This window comes from Bactrocera neohumeralis, chromosome 2 (genome assembly GCF_024586455.1).
Source record: "Bactrocera neohumeralis isolate Rockhampton chromosome 2, APGP_CSIRO_Bneo_wtdbg2-racon-allhic-juicebox.fasta_v2, whole genome shotgun sequence".
Classification (NCBI taxonomy): domain Eukaryota; kingdom Metazoa; phylum Arthropoda; class Insecta; order Diptera; family Tephritidae; genus Bactrocera; species Bactrocera neohumeralis.
This window is the reverse complement of record NC_065919.1, coordinates 1,556,754-1,571,604: the sequence shown is the minus strand read 5'-3', so window position 1 is coordinate 1,571,604 and position 14,851 is coordinate 1,556,754. Positions and strand designations below refer to the sequence as shown.

The 14,851-nt window shown below is 35.8% G+C and overlaps 1 protein-coding gene across 9 annotated transcripts in view; it reads left to right on the top strand.

The window, feature by feature from the left end:
• The window catches only part of LOC126750882 (uncharacterized), a 124,397-nt gene that overhangs the window by 77,193 nt on the left and 32,353 nt on the right, over window positions 1-14,851 (top strand). The window contains exon 1 of one of the 9 annotated variants that reach the window (XM_050460648.1): window positions 2,879-3,480. The exons of the other annotated variants lie outside the window; for them this stretch is intronic. The gene's annotated coding sequence lies outside the window, so the exon portion shown is untranslated. Of the gene's footprint in view, window positions 1-2,878; window positions 3,481-14,851 lie in introns of those variants that run through there. 9 annotated transcript variants of the gene reach the window in all.

Sequence of the window (14,851 nt, the reverse complement as noted above, 5' to 3'; positions counted from 1 at the left end):
AGCTTTTCCATTAAAACCTTTGGCTTTGAAGCGATTGTACACCCCTTTGGACAGAAGATGCATCTTTCAATACTATTAACCCTGGTTGTACATATTTGGTGTCTGAATGGTTGAATGAATACGGTTGACGGTGTATCTTCTATTCTTGTTACCCGGCTTTCTGATTGCTGATATAAGCTAGCTAAAAGGAAGCTAATGTAGATTAATATACAAGTAAGTGCTCTTAAGATTGATTTGGGAAAAAATCAATTTACCTATACAGACCAGTCCGGGTTAAATTTGATCTTTCATTTGGCTATATTTTTATATACCATTACATTGAGTATTGTTTATAGTACTTTATTATTTTATTGCATTATTATTGACAATCGAATACTTTCGTGCCCATAATATTCAAGCTCGCCTACTTTGTTTGTTTATATGTAATGCTTAGCTCACATTTCAATTTTTCCACGTTACTTGATGGCTTCATTATCATTTTAAATGTGATTGTATTTCTTTCGTTGCGTCCTCCAGTGGGTGTGGAAATATGTCATGTGCACACCTGTCTGTATGCATGTATGTATGTGTGTACCTGCAAGTGTGCGCATATTGATTGATTTCTCTTCATTTTGTTTTCATTTCGTAGGCATTTATGTTTATTGCATACTTAAAGCATTTATGCTCAGCGCTTGCGCGTACCAACTATTAAGCGCCGCCAAATGGGTCAGCGAGCAAGCTGTTACAAGTTTTATTTGATTTCATTTTAAATATTTTCGGATTGGCTTTGGCGTTACTTTTTTCATTAAAGAAAGAGAGAAAGAAATTTTCGGCGGCATATTTTCGCCGCTTGATGCATGCACTGAATATTTAATTATTAATTAGTTACATGGTTGCATACCTACCGAGCATTAAAAACGAAATTCCTTTAAAGAATACATATGTACATATGTTTGTCTATTTGCACTTACATACATGTACACACAAGTAAGTAGTTCTCGACACGCTCGCCACGCCTTACCGCCAACGCCGGATTTGAGTATATTCCGATTCCATGAATCGGTTTTAATTCCCTCTGTCGCATATGTGGCAACCTGCAAGGCGTCGCAGACGTTTTCTACGCTTACCTGCAATTATGCTTGTTTATCGCTATTTAATTATATGTTTGTCTACAGGTATCGACTGCATAGGCGCCTGTGCTTCTACTGCACTGTTGCATTGACGAGGGGCTTTGCAAGCGAATGAGCCATTTGTTGAGGCACGAAGCTATTTAAATTTATTTTTCGTGGCAACAAATGTCGTTTCTAATTAAGTTACCGGCGCTCATTAAACGCCTCTAAATTTTGTTGTTATTATCATAAGCCATGTATTTTTATTAATTTTTATTAATAACAAATCAATGTAAATTACTTTAGTTAGTCAAAGTATTTGGTTTCCTCCATCAAAGTCTACATGTAGCTTTCCGTTGGATTAAACATCGTTAAGCATGACTTCCTCTGGGAAGATAAGTTTCTAATTAAGTTATATAAATTATTAAATATAATCTTTTCATTTGTATATTTGCATATATATCGCACACATAAGGGTATAAGTGTATGTGAGATTATCTAAAGCGTGAGAAACTGCCCATCTGGACTGCTTTTGACTTTTGAGAAGTATAAAAGTTCCGAATGGTGTTGATAGCCACAACCGTTTTGTTTATAATGACGTTACTCTTATGGTTGATGAAGTCGAGTCCGTTCAGATTACGTAGACCTCCATATCTGATGTCTGGCTAGATATTACTTCGACGCAATATTATTTGCAAAGCCTATTTTAGATGAGTGCTATCATTGGTTCTTTGTCGTTTTTTGTTCATAATTACCTATTTAGCATTTCTTCAAACCAAATAGAGCTTCTTTCTAAAAAAAGTTGATTATAAATCGATGCTTTATTTTTTTTCATACAAAACTAAATTTTAGTGATAATTCTTGGAAGAATTGCAGAAAAAGTTTTAAACAAGTGCGTTTTATAAACAAGTTGTCAAATAAATAATGATATTTACTGGTAGATAGAGACTAATTTCTTCTGAAAGCAAAAACAAATACATCAAAAAAGCTCTCAATCAAAATTGTGACTTCAAACGCCGGCCGGTAAACACAAATAAGACCTCAAGGGGCTTTTCTCTAGCGGAATGCGTGAATTTGCCGAATAAAGAAATCGTTTGTGCAATTCTCATAATGTCAATAAATATTAACGCTTGCCGCTAAAAATAACAACAATAAAAAAGAAACGAGTCGGCGGAATACCTCTTATCGAATTGCCGTTGAGCAGGTTAACAAAGAAGACTTCAAAATTTGGTGTACACAGATCTTATTTACAAGTGCGCTCAAGTGCACGTGTGTGTGTGGGCAAAGGCTAATAATACTATTTATCGCGTATACGCGCCGGCGGCCAATATGATTATTTCGATAAGCGCGAAAGCAGCGACGCTTGCGGCGACTGCGCTGTCGGGCGAAAAGCGAACTAAGCAATTGCTTTTGTAGCTGTCGAGCTGCTGAGATCAGTTCATCGGCACAGTCCGCTACGCGCCGCGTTCATGTAACGAGCTGCTGTTGCCGCAATTTATTGTAGTGAGTGTGAGGAAACCAAATAACAACAACAAAAGCGCAAATATTAACAGCGAAACAACGGGACAATTCAGCAATCAGTGAAAATCGAAGAAAACGTGATAAATAGTGAAATTATTGAAGGAAACCGAAACTGTCGTCAGCGCGAATTGTGCCGAGTGCAAACTGAAAGCGACGAAATTAAAAAGACATAACACCAAATGCAACATTTACCGCGGAAATCGCGCGAAAGACATTTGCACAAAGCAATCGCGGTGCTATTGCACTCCAGTTTTGTTATAAATAAATGTGAGAGTGTGTGCGTGTGTGAGTTGCATATCTGCAAATCACTTCTGCCTGTCTGCTGATTGTCCGTTGTGAATGGCACTTTGATTGAGTGAATGCGACACGATATCACTCACCAACCACCAAATTATTGTCCGCTCACATAACAACAACATATAAACTTGTTGAAGGTGAATACGAAGAAAAATTCCATAAACAAGTAGACAGCCTCAAGTATTTTCAGATTTAATAAAAAAAATATGTGGAATTAAAAAAAAATAGTTTGAGCCATTTTATTTCAATAAATGTTGTAATAAAAGCTGAACAGCACAGGAAAAAAAAGCTGTGAGTAGTGCCAATATCAATGAGTTGTGTTCTGAGTGAAATATTGCTAACAATTTTCATTAAGTTGCATAAGTGTGTGCGCCAGAGAAAGCTACGTTAAACAGTGTTAAGAAATCCAAACAAAATATGAATAAATTCTGTTTCATTCCAAATGATCGAGTTCAAAACGTAATTAGTGGTGACTGAGAGAATCAGAGGTCGGTAACTATTTTTCAATTGGTAGTATATGGATCGCTGCTATTACTATACTACTAAATGCTAAAAGAGGCGAAAGAAAGCATTGGTAAGTAGCGCCCCACTTGCCGAAATTGTAAGCTTTTAATTATATTGTAATTACAAAAATGGCAGCCTAACTAATAAATACGCATTTTGTCAACATTAATAGACTATGCTTAAACCGCCCAATTGACTCAATTGAGTGGCTGCCTGATATGCTCAAACCATTAGCGATAAATCATTGATGTCCATAAGTATAAAATGCATGGCTTTGCCTTGTGCATCATGGATCTTGATTATGCGCCCAATTAACGGTGGTGCCAATGTTGCCGCCAGCCAAGGCATTGCATCACAGTCGTCATTTTATCTGCAGGACGCGTCCAATTTTCGAACGAGCGCTTCGAACCGATTTCTCACTTTTACCGTTTTCTTTCATTTCATTGCCACATCCAAAATGAAATGTATAGGTATGTAATTATTTAGCATACAATTATGGCAACGTTGTAGCAGTTGCAGTGGGCCTTTGGTTCAATTGGAAATTGAAATGTTAATAAACTGCAAGGAATGCCATTAACTTATCAGCGTGTCGGCGTGACGGCGACATTCCATTGAATATTGACACTAGCAATGTGGCTTTGCCTCAATTGCATTGCTTATCTATACATATATATACCTATGTATCTGGTATATATGTATGTACATTGGTACATATATCTTTTGCTGGATACAATTGCATAGATTGGCGTCAGGTTTCCAAACAGCAAACTTGTATGGACGTATTCGCTGAGCGATCGTGTATTTGTAATATCCAGCAGCGCGGCGTAAGCGTGCGTCTTGGCAGGGAAATTGCAAAAAGTATACCATTTATCTTTGTCATCTGCAAACTCTTTTTGCCAACAGTTGTCTCATAATTGCATACTTTCTTTTCAAAGTGGCCACGCTTCTCTTGTGGCGATGAGCTATTGAAAAAATAGCAAATATATTACACTTAAGTTTAAATATCATTGTGTGTATGTATAGATAAAATATCGATTTTCGATGTCGTTGTGAGATTTATTTTGTGAGGTTTGCTTTCAAACATCTCAGAATGTTGAAAAAATTGTGAGCTTTTAAGCTTTTGAATTAAGCCACAAAAGTCAAAAAACTCACAATACTGAGAGTTGTGATTTTTGTGAGGGCATGAGAATAGCGCTGATAATAGCAAATCCTTTCAATTATAAATTCATAATTCCGAACTTCTTTTATCATGAGAATTCTAAAAACATGTTCGCCAAAGCCTAAAACAAGGCTTCAATTTTCTCAGTTTCCTGATGTGCTAAAAGACATGGCTTTGCGCCAAAATCAACATCCAACACCGAGCTTTTCCATTATGACATAACATTATAAAAGCAATAATTATGGAAAATCATGTCTTTTCACAAAAATCATTTGAAAAGGAGTTGCATTTTGCAATTGTTTGCATTTTCTTAGTAAATTAGCAGATAGTTCCAAGTATCTACATATGTAGCTTTACACGCGCATACATGCATATATGTAACTATGTAAGCGTGTTTCTTATAGCTGAGTCTGCATTTTCATTTCTATGTTCATTTTCATTCAACTTTGCCTTTCGTACAGCAACAACATCACGTTTTCAAGCAACTTTTAACTTGCACTTTTTACTACCTTGTTGTTTTTATTGTTGTACGCTCCCGTACAATCGCCAGCTGGGCAATTTCTTTGGAATTATTTTCTATCATTTTTTTGTTAGTTTTCATAAACTATTGTCGACGTTTTTATATGTTTTTTGTTCATATTTCTTAATGTTGTTGGGGTCGCCGTCACCATTATGCAACAAAATATTAACACGACGACGCAGAAATAACGTGCCACACATGGCAATAAACGAAATCGAAAGACAGTCAAAGAAGGCAAGAAAAAAGCTGCTGAAAAGGAAATAGACACTTGTAAACATATTTATGTGCAATGTATTTATATAATAAGCGACAGTGCTTATCGAACAATTATCGTTGTTGCGCTTATTTTCAATTGCTTTCAATGCATACTGAATTCAAAGTAAATACGAAATCGATGACGTTTTGAATGCAAATCAACAGCATAATGCATAATGCCTATGTACATATGTGTGTGCTGCATGGATAAGCTCCCGTGCATATGTAACAGCTGACTTAAGTGCTAACGGATGTGTGCAATTGCTGTTGCAATAACAAAAGCAACAAACATGCTGTGACAATCGTTTATCTTGGCTGCATTGTGTGTCCGAACGGTGCTGACTGCTTTCGGCTGCACTTGCGCTCATTTCGTCAGGAGAATTGACAATTTTTGCCGGTTTGCATGAGCAAACTACAACAACCAGTGTGTAAATGGAGTAGAAAATAATTTCGTTCGAGCAACTTTATGCAACACTCAAATAGAAAATGCTGACAGTATTTATTGTTTTTGTTGTTATTTTTCTTATGCAATACAGTTGCAAAAACTCGATTTCTTCCTTTTGACCCGAAGTGAAATTGGTGCATATTAATGCTCTTACTAGAACTGAGCTCAAGAGATGAAAACTTAAGGAGCTCTTTATGGGTCTGGCGATTCCTTAGATAAGGAACGAATCGTCGCTTCCGATTTCTTCTTCAAAACAGGGCCAGGCTGCTAGCTATCAATTAGCCACCACTTAGCTGGTTCAGTAAAAAACTTTGAAATATTATAACTTTGAAATATTTCTGGTATAAAACGGTTTCGCATCACTTTTTAATTCTAAAACCAAACCAAACCAAAAAAAAATACATTTTGTATGTACGAATAAGAATGTAGAATTTTGTTAACTGGATTTTGGTTTGTTTTAAATACACTCATATTAATATATTTCAACTCATTTCCGAAATAAAATAAAATGTAATTGAACTCTATTTGCTAATTTTCTCTATCAAACCTAATTACAGCATTGTTAGTTTTTCCAATAACTTCAAAATCTCCACTCCCACCACTTCAAACGAGTTCGCCAAACGGAAGTGTCTGTAACAATAAAATAAAACGAAAAATTCCGTGCTGAAATTAATCAAAGAATATATAAGAGCAGATATGTGTTGTTTGTATTCCACCAGCTTTCTTGCTCTGTTGCCATTTGTTACTACAATTTATTCGCCGCTGTCAGTCGCCATTGTTCTGCACGAGCTCCAACTATCGGTTGATTCTCCACACGTCGGTGCTGACTGACTGTCGATACGTCTGACAACTGACATGGTGCTCGGCACCCCGGCTTCTCGTTCCGCCGTCATTTAATTTACGTTGCCGCATCTGTTGCAAGAAGGCAATCAGCTCACCCCTCTCTGCTAATAACTAGCAGCGTTCTTTGTCCTCCTCGCTCGCTTTGGCTATTAGCCGTCTGCCTGCTCCACCGCCCCGACAGTGTGGTAGTCGCCATCACTCCATTGTAGCCATCCACCGTCTGCCGTCAGCATATGCCGCGTTGTACGTTAACTGCTCGGCGTTGTTTATTTGTCTTCGGCAATTGCGAAAAATTGCATTTGCATCCACTCTCACTCATTCATTCGCATAATTGAATTACAATCAATTTTCGTTTGCTATCGCTTCGTTTTTTCCTTTTACTCGATTTTATGATTTCATTATTTATATTTTTTTTTAATTTCGCTTTCAATGCAATTCATTCTCAAAGCGCCGCATACAAAGCAGCAATGCGAGCAACGCAATATTTCCGCTTACTCCTCGTTTTAACCGTTATTTTTTGTTACAGCTTACTGTTCTTTATGTTTGCGTGCACTTATTTTTGCAATAATAATTATATACGAGTATGCCAGCTTCCAAAATAATTTAATTTTCAAAGTAATAAGACTAATAATATCAAGCTGTGCTTTTAGGTCGGGCTTAGCATCCAGAACAAGATATCGACATTAAGTTTCCAGACATATTTTCTAGAATTTCACCTTCCCTAACAAAATATTTGCTAACAACATACTGTTGGTGGTTGCGAGTTCTTGTGGAATAGGGCTCTATTTCATGTTTTGCTGACGTCATAATACTAGCATGAATGAGTATTTTTGAGCAGTGGCAGGATCTGTACGAGATCAATGTATTTTCAGATCTCTCATTATATCTTATTTATATGATCTATAAACGAGCCTCCTTTTGAAACCTGTGTCAACGAACCGATGCATTCAACTAAAATTTGGAGTTATAACTAGTTGAGACGGTGAAACGCTTCTGTCTCAATTAATTGTCGCCACACGCAGTTCCAAGTCACATGCAATATATATTCGTACGTGTGATGTTCGTCTATCTGTCAATACGTAAACTAGTCACTCAGTTTTTGAGATATCTTTTCTCTCTAAAAAACAGCCGATGTCGGACCATTATCAAGTTCTGGTATGAAAAACTTTTTAATTTTAATAGGAGATATCTTAACAAATTTTGGCATCGATTATTGTCAAAGGCAATGGTGAAATCATCACAGAAATAGTTCAGAACGGATCACTATAGCATATATGTAGCTACCATACAAACTGAACCTTCAAATTCAAGTTCTTCTATGGAAACTGTTTTATTTGTGCAATCGATATTAACATTTTTTCTTGTTTTATTGTAATTTTGTGTATTTGAGTTTTTACATGTTTTACTCGTATTTACTTTTTCGCGAAATCATAATAATTTTCACATATCGGGCGAGAGGGCTTAGCTTGTGGACGCCAAAGCAAATGACAGTTGCCGTGGTAAAAGTTGCCATATTGCCGCTGTTGATAGCTCGTGCGTTAGTGTTAGGCATTTTGTACTTTATTTTGTACATTTTTAATTATTAACAAGTAAGGAAGGGCCAAGTTCGGGTGTCACCAAACATTTTATACTCTCGCATGATAAAGTGGTAATCGAGATTTCATTATCCGTCATTTACATATTTTTCAAATACCGTATTTGTGTAAAGTTTTATTCCGCTATCATCATTGGTTCCTAATGTATGTATATATATATTATACAGAGAAGGCATCAGATGGAATTCAAAATAGCGTTATATTGGAAGAAGACGTGGTTGTGAACCGATTTCACCCATGTTTCGTACATGTCATCAGGGTGTTAAGAAAATATTATATACCGAATTTCATTGAAATCGGTAGAGTAGTTCCTGAGAAATGGTTTTTGGTCCATAAGTGGGCGACGCCACGTCTATTTTCAATTTAAAAAAAAGCCTGGGTGCAGCTTCCTTCTGCCATTTCTTCCGTAAAATTTTGTGTTTCTGACGTTTTTTGTTAGTCGGTTAACGCACTTTTAGTGATTTTCAACATAACCTTTGTATGGGAGGTGGGCGTGGTTATTATCCGATTTCTTCGATTTTTGAACTGTATATGGAAATGCCTGAAGGAAACGACTCTACAGAGTTTGGTTGACATAGCTATAGTAGTTTCCGAGATATGTACAAAAAACTTAGTAGGGGCGGGGCCACGTCCACTTTTCCAAAAAAATTACGTCCAAATATGCCCCTTCCTAATGCGATCCTTTGTGCCAAATTTCACTTTAATATCTTTATTTATGGCTTAGTTATGACACTTTATAGGTTTTCGGTTTTCGCCATTTTGTGGGCGTGGCAGTTGGCCGATTTTGCCCATCTTCGAACTTAACCTACTTATGGAGCCAAGAAATACGTGTACCAAGTTTCATCATGATATCTCAATTTTTACTCAAGTGACAGCTTGCACGGACGGACAGACGGACGGACCGACAGACAAACATCCGGATTTCAACTCTACTCGTCACCCTGATCACTTTGGTATATATAACCCTATATCTGACTCTTTTAGTTTTAGGACTTACAAACAACCGTTATGTGAACAAAACTATAATACTCTCCTTAGCAACTTTGTTGCGAGAGTATAAAAAAGTATATTTGCTATATTTATACACAGATACATATCAATTTTTCTTACCAACATGCTGCGAATATACATAAGTATAATATATATGTAAACACATGCAGTTACTTTGAATGTAAACTTTTGGCATTATGCAAATTACATATAATTGAGGTTTATATAGTTATGCATTTAATTCCTTTGTAATTTCCTTGCCGTTAACAACTTGTTAATTAAAATTATTATTTTTTGTATATATTTTAATTTATTTTGTAAATTTTAACATTACTCACTCTCACTTTTGCGAAAATATTTAGCCAAGCACTGCATTTGCATACAAATATTCATACACACACACACACGGACGCATGCACATATGCAAATCTTGTTTGGCCTTCTTGGCGATTATATCATAATTGCTTGTTGGTAATACGCCAAACAATTATTGTGGACAAGACTGAATTGAATATGCTGCTGTACAGTTATTTAATTTATAAAAAGCAACGCTGCATGCAAATGAATAACTGTAATACATACATATGTACAAGTATATTCACATGCATGTTAGTACATAAATTAATGTTCATATGAATGTGTGAAATTCCAATTAAAACGTTGCTTAAATCAACGTCTTTCGCATATCATTCGCTATTATTTACTGCACTCATTTTGTAACACCCTTTAGGCTCCCTTCACTTTTCAACAGCTATTCATGCTCAAACGCTTTATCATTTTAAATAACTGCAAAATTAAATTTAATTAAAAAAACATAACAAAGTGAGGCATGGTATACAAATACTATATACTTACATATGTACAAGCATAAGCACATATATATTTGCATACATAGTACATGTGTTTGACAAATGCCTTCAACACCTTTGTCTAATTTGCATTCATTAATTGCTACTTCATAAAGACACTGAGGCAGGCGCATAGGTGTATTTCTAAATATGTGCGTGAGCATACGTCCAGATGCAGATTGCTAAGTTTTGGGTCCCTGTTGCTCGTGAAAGCCGCAGATAATTTATCATGTAGCAAAGGAAATAAATTCATATACATATATATTTTTTTAATAATTCAAAGCGATTGCAAAGATCTCTCTCTGGCAAAAAATACTTTGAAGGAATTCCCAATTATTCCTTAGTTTTCAATATTGAATGCAGAATTTTAAATATTAACATTTTATGAACACATATTTTCAGTATGAATGTGTTTATGTACTATATGTGAGTATGTATTAATTGTATATTTTACATATAATATTAGCAAAGTCGGCCTTAAAGTCGCTCACGGTCGATAAAATCTTGTACATTAATTTATTATTCACATGACATAAGCTTGGCAACTCTGATAGTGTTGTTATTGGGATTTAACTTGTAAGGTTTGATATTTGAATTTTATTATTCTGCTGGTGATTTTCATTAGCAAAGAATTAGCTATAACCAGTAGCTGATCTACTTGTCTAATAAACGCCCACTTGGGGCATGCAGCCCACACTTAAATCATGCTAATTGATATTGAAAACTATTATTAAATTACAGACAGAGTTTAGTTTGGCGTTCGGTCAAATGCAGTTCTCCTGCGTCGCCACCTACTCTGCTCAACTGCATATACATATGTATACTATAAGTAATCATTTCCAGCATATAAAGAAAAAATCGAAATTTTTATGGGTTTTCGATCGGCAGTGCTTATTAAAATACAGCTGCAAAAGCTTCAACTTCGGCTCCTTTTCGTTTTGAAAGCAAGCCGGAATAGAGCAATATGTTTGTACTACAAAGAATATAGCTTTGGGCAGTCATCTTAGAATAACAGTAATAAGTACAGAATAGTCTTTTAACGCCTTAATGATAATTTCTGAGCTTTTGTTTTAACATAAAAAGCCCCCACTTTAGCACATCTGAAATATTTGGACTGCACATTTAACAGATAAAGTTGGTGTTCTGCATTCACGAGTTATGGAACAAAGAACTTCTTTCTTTACACAGCTGATAATCTTTCAGAAATATATATAAAAACGCCGGTAGAGCGCGCGCTCCCAAAGTCTATTGGTTAGAACTATGCGAAAACAGGATTACCACTGAAAAAATTTTCAAACTTTCTTGATTTTTATTTGGAATATTCTCTCTTTGAAAACATAGCGTTGAGATTTCCAAATCCCGAAATAACGTGACTCACTAAAGTGTTCGGTATTGGACACTAATATTGTCGACCAGAGTGTGCGCATGTGTGAATGTGTGTATTCTCGCGCTGGCCACAAATGAGCGCTTGTTAGATGTAACCAGCATCGGCTAGCTCGTCTGCTGCGCGCTTTATTAGCGTGGTTATCATAATTGCAGTTGCTATCGTTCGATCGTTGTTCGTGTTGTTTTTGTTATGTTGTCGCACTATCATAATCGTTTGCAGTCACATTGTATGCGCAGTTTTCTTTTTCAAGTTTTTTCACTTCTGTTTATTTCTTGCTATTATAGTTAATTTTAACCGCCGGTCAGTGCTATTATTTACACACATACACACACTCACATGCATGTATATGTATATATTATAAAAAGCAGCGTTGCGTGTATCTTAGCATCTGAAATGTGCAACAAAAGCGCAATTGTTGTTAGTCGGCGCAGTGCATTGGCCCCTCGGCGCAGCGCTGATGCTCGCCTCACCCCTCACCGTTATTTGTATGTTATGTATGTATGTTATATGTGTATATGCGTACGAGTATAATATTCAAATAACTGTGGCTACCTGCGCTGTTATCAAATCGTTTATCTTACTTAGTTGAGTGCCAGTAGTTAAATAGCAGGCTGCGCATGCGCAAACCCACCGGTGCGTGCAGAGCGAAAGAGTCACAGACAATGCAAATAAGATAGTGCATAAGTATGCATTTAAATTTGTGATAACATGTAATTGTACAATGACCTCGTTTGTTGCAATCGTTTGCTTATTGTAAATAAAAATTTATTTTATTTGCTTCAGTTAATATTTGGTTATTGCACCAACGAGGGTAATTATCACATAGGAACGACTACTTTCAAAGAAATTATAATGCAGCCGATTTGAATGTTTTTATTTGGGTGACAGTGGATTCCTATGCGATTTCGTAATCCCGGTAGGATCAGGTAATGAAATAACCACTCAACAATTACCACCACATAACCAGAGGCGATCTCCTCACACTTATGGAAAGCAAGTGTTGAGATTCGAATCGGCAACACTGCCACAAAAATCAAGAAAATGTGCTTGATTTTCGAGACGAACTCGTGGTCCAGTCATTGATATTATAATTATAAATCGAGAACGCTTTTATTACTTTAAGATTAGCGCACAGAGTTGTTTAAATAAAACTATCTGCTTTATTTATTTGCTGAACGCATTCAAACTCATTGCACTTTCATTGTCAATAGCAATTTGTTGCAAGTTTGAATTCTGTAAGCTTTTAGAGCTTCGAACAACCGTTTCGACGAAGCGAACATTTAGCAACACACCCACTAGCCCTGCTTCGTTGGGTGTGCCAACTGGACGCGCATGCTCAAGAGCGCCTCAAGCGTAATCCGATACCGAGTTCACTCACTTTCCTTTTGACTTGACATTTTATGTACCACACTTTATGCTAATATCTTTTCCAACTTGTTGAAATTTATGCTTTCCTTTGTCTGGCTTTTTTAGCCTGTTGTTATTGTTTTATCGCCATTGCAATGGAAATTGTTAATCGTAATTATTTGTTTGCTGCTCGTTTGGAAGTGACCACTTTGATGCTTTTCTGTTTTCTATCGGGCTATTAACGATTGTGTATGTCAAATTAGGAGCGTGACGTCGCTTGACAGTTGAACAACTTTATTGCTCCAATTAAAGTTACGTTCATACATACATATAGCCAACAACATAATACATATGTATGTACATTGAAACATACCTACATGCGTATGTATGCATATGAAGATTTAATGAAAGAATAAGCGAAACAATTTGTTTATAAAAATAAAAAAAAAATTATGAAAAATTTACTTTCGATTCAACAGATTACATAGTCACTTCTGTGATTTTAGATCAAAAACATCAGTTGCCTCAAAGCTTTGCTTCAAAATGCATTTGACATCCCGCACACTGCAGCTCTACTCTCTACAGCCTTTTTCGCTTTTTACAACTCACGAAAGCACTTTCTTTGAAGCCAACAACCGAGGTTAATTATTAAATGGAAAATGCAAAGCAAATAAAATAAATCAAAGCACTAAGTCAAATATTATATGTGAGTAACATGTGACATTTTTTATTGCATTCTGGTTTTATGACATTTTTATTGCCAGCGCTCTGCATATTGTCAACATTGCTTGACAGCACAGCTGACACTTGCCGAGTGACAACAAAAGGCAAAGCGTTAACGGCGAAGTGAAGTTCAAACTGACAAAACATTTCAAAAATGTTAACTATTTGCATTAGAATCACGAGCAAGCAATTTTTTTTTTGCTTCGAGTGAAAATAAATGACACCTGCATTAAAATAACTGTTCGTCGGCTGTATTGTCACTTTGAGCGACTATTAAAGTATCGCCAGCTCAACTCAGGCGCAAGTCCGGCAAATTTATGCTTATTATTTTTGTTTGGACTTTTTGAAGTCATTTATGGGGAGGTCAAGAGATCTACTCGCTTTTACGCTTATTTCTTTCTACATTATTCTTGTTTGCATTTATTTTTATAAAATCTTGTTTTATGAATTCGGTTTGTTTTTCCTCCTCATATTTTACTGCTGCCTGACTGCAGGTCATTGTTAATTTCACCACTATTTTGACTTAATCACCTGAGACAGTTACAAGTTGCCGTGAAGGTCTTTTTGGCTTTCTTCTGGCAGTTAATTCGTGTAAGCCGTTTCTCTATCCAAATAATTATTATTTATCTGTCGCTTTTTATGTTGTTGGCTTTTATAATCATTACCTTTTTTTATTATTTTTGTATATACATACATTTAAATAATCCATGATCCAAGACTTCCTATGATAGCATAATTATGGTTATCTTCATCTTAGAGATTCTTTTCAACGAACAGCGTTGCTGCTTTTTGTGGAAAGCGCAGTTTTGTAGCAACTTTTGTTTTCTTCATTCTTCATTTTTCTATCGCAGCGCTGTTATGCCTCTCAGTTAGGTATTTCTTTTCATATTTTCTATTGTTGTTAACTTTTATAACTCCATGCTTCCACATCGGTCTTCATTTTTGTGTCTTCATTCATTCTTATTCAAATCAGCCAACCAAATAAGCAACTCATTGGTATTTTTGTTGACATTTTACAAAATATGTCAGCAACTGCGAGCCGCATAATTAGCCAAAAAATACCAAAATTTGCATTACAGTTGTCAAATTTGTTATACGACCTTTCAAGTCGCACAATTAACTCATTTGTTATTCCCAAGCTTTTGTGGTGTCTGCCAGCAAATCTAAAAAATCCAAAAAACAAAATTTCTTTATAAATTTAAGTCGCACAGATAAAATATACGCACATAGATTAAGCTAGAAGTGAGTACATTATTTACATAAGAATTAGATTTTGAACGCGCAAAATTGCCAAAATTCTAAACATTAGGGCTGCACTTAAAATGAACG